We start from the raw sequence: 2,727 nt of genomic DNA, 5'->3' as shown, positions 1-2,727 counted from the left end.
TACGTGACAGAGACCCAGGCCGTGCCCCACTATGTGACGCAGACGAAGGCAGTGCCCCAGTACGTGACGGAGACAGTGCCACAGTACGTCACCACAACCATCCAGCAGAAGGAGTACGTCACCGTCGACCAATACTGCAAGCCCTCTGGAAGTAGGTCACTCTGTGGATGCTCTGTGTCTTCTTGGCTCTGATATATGGTTATAAAGACGGTTTTATGCATTTCTTCTCCCTTGTAAACATTAATGCACTCCTTGGCCCCTCTTTATGAATATATATTTTTTTCTCAGGTTATGGCTACCACGGCTGAAAAGCAGACCAACATCCTTATCAGATTTGTCTAATTCTTAATAAAATAATTGATTTTGATTAGTATTTTCATGAAGGCCTATTATACATGGAAAAAATTAGCACACACCAAGACCTTATGCTGAGTATCAAAATACAATGCGCTTGATGATCCAAAGGGTATGAGACAGAATGGTATTCAATCGTCCACGATTATGGGTCTGAACAGAAACGGGAACAGGTATTTCGAGATGACTCAAAGTATATAGCATGAAATCGTCTCTGTGTCTGTCCTTCTAAAATTATTGTCAGGAGTGGGATTCGAACCCACGCCCGGAAGACCGGACTGCGACCTGAACGCAGCGCCTTGGACCGCTCGGCCATCCTGACTACGTAAGAATTGTTATTATGCAGTGTATCTAACGTATATATGGATACATGTGTGAAAAACTATCCGCTCCAGATGTGCCCTCCTGAGGTCAGCTACGTGACCAAAACAGCCCCAGTACGCGACAGAGACCCAGGCAGGGCCCCACTATGTGACGCAGACGCAGGCAGTGCCCCAGTACGTGACGGAGACAGTGCCACATTAGGTCACTACAACCGTCCAGCAGGAGTACGTCACCGCGATAAGTAGGTCGCTCCATGCATGCTGTCTTCTTGGATTTGATATATGGTATTAAAAACGGTTATATATTTCTTCTTGCTGGTGAAACTCTCGTTCATGCATTCCGTGGCTTCTTTTTAAAAATTGTTTTTTTTTCTCAGGTTATGAAAAGAAGAGCAGCTTCTAAATGAAATAATTATCATTTTTTTAAAAATGAAAGCCTTATATACATAGAAAATTTTAGCACACATCAATAAACTCATACTGAGTATTGAAGCGCAATAAACTATAGGGTAACGGATTTAAAGGTAACCAGTCTCCCACCATGTGTTTTTAACAAAAATGGGAACAGCTCTTCAGAGATGACTTTATGTTTACCAATTCTCTCTGTTCTAAAATTAATGTCAGAAGTGGGATTCGAACCCACGCCCGGAAGACCGGACTGCGACCTGAACGCAGCGCCTTGGACCGCTCGGCCATCCTGACTATGTTCTACGATGTAGATAAGCGAAAAGGATGAATATGGAAGTAATAAGATTAGCAGCATTAACAGAGAATATTGAAATAGCGATGGTAATGATTATGATGATAGTTATTATGATACGGTAACGGTATTTGGTAACAATGACGCTGATTTTGATAGTACTCAAAATACCCATCACAACAATGAAAGAAATGTGATATGATACAATATTAGTATTGATTACCAAATTATTGATGGATATTCTAGGGTCATATAAGTCAACAATATAAAGATGATATGTTTAACAATAGTAACGATGACGATAATAACCATTACGATACTCCTTGTAGTGATAATTAGTGATATTGCTACTACCATTTTTATTTTCATTTTCAACATTATCACATTCATTGGCATCATGACTCTGAACATGTCACTATTATCATCGTTATCGCTGCATGCTTTATTCTTCTATTCCCAGCTCTGCTCTTTGGCAACCGGCAGAGCATCGCCCACATATCCACACATAAGCCTCTTTCTTTTCTATTTATTTCATGAAGTGATGGATCGTCTTATTTCGGACACTTTTTCAGGCCGAAGCCAAATTATTGTTTATGTATCTATGTGCATGCATATGTATATATTATGTATTATATATTATATATATGTATACTATATATATATACATACATATCTATCTATCTATCTATCTATATCTATATATATATCTATCTATCTATCTCTATATATATATCTGTCTATCTATCTAAATGCATTATATATATAAATGACTTACATGTATAGATGTACCTTCCTACTGGTAACAAATGAGGGAGGGCCTGTGTACGTGTCTCTGAGGTAAAAGCCAGGGGGGGGGAGGATGTTGCACGCGCAGCCACTGTCTTCTGTGGCCTCCGCTGTGACGCCAATAAATGTCAAAGAAAAGGAAAAGTCCCACATGGATGAAAGGTCAATGCTATAAAATTCTTTGAAATATGTTCTATAACGAGTCATATATGAGCGACTAAGGAAGGGGAAGCATGTCTTAAACGGGTGCTCTTTCCTTTCATCCAATACAAGATATTATGATTGTGAAACTCAATCGTTTTTTTTTCAACTCTGGAGCTCAATCTCCTTATCTCTCACTTTAACTTTGGTCGTCAATAATATTGGACACATAATGTGAAACACGTAGTTATTGATTTTGATAACGTTACTTCAGTTTGCTTAATCGTTATAAATCATGTTATGTGAAAATAGCGCTGAATATTTAATTTGTCGAAAATAATACAAAAATCACCTTCAGAATTTTTATTATCTAATCTTAGTGTGTGTTTGGTATGATGCTCATACCTTCCTTATCCTCAGAAC

At 38.6% G+C, this 2,727-nt stretch overlaps 2 non-coding genes across 2 annotated transcripts; both read right to left on the bottom strand.

Annotated features, from left to right (window-relative positions):
* Positions 1-592: 592 nt before the first annotated feature.
* On the bottom strand, positions 593-676 carry TRNAL-CAG (transfer RNA leucine (anticodon CAG)). The gene has a single exon. It is a non-coding gene; the product is annotated as a tRNA-Leu (tRNA).
* Positions 677-1,295: 619 nt separating this feature from the next.
* TRNAL-CAG (transfer RNA leucine (anticodon CAG)) lies at positions 1,296-1,379 on the bottom strand. The gene has a single exon. It is a non-coding gene; the product is annotated as a tRNA-Leu (tRNA).
* Between the last annotated feature and the right edge of the window lie 1,348 nt (positions 1,380-2,727).

This window comes from Penaeus vannamei, chromosome 37, assembly GCF_042767895.1.
Source record: "Penaeus vannamei isolate JL-2024 chromosome 37, ASM4276789v1, whole genome shotgun sequence".
NCBI lineage: Eukaryota > Metazoa > Arthropoda > Malacostraca > Decapoda > Penaeidae > Penaeus > Penaeus vannamei.
Note: the sequence above shows the minus strand (reverse complement) of the source record. Positions and strands in the feature narration are given on the sequence as shown.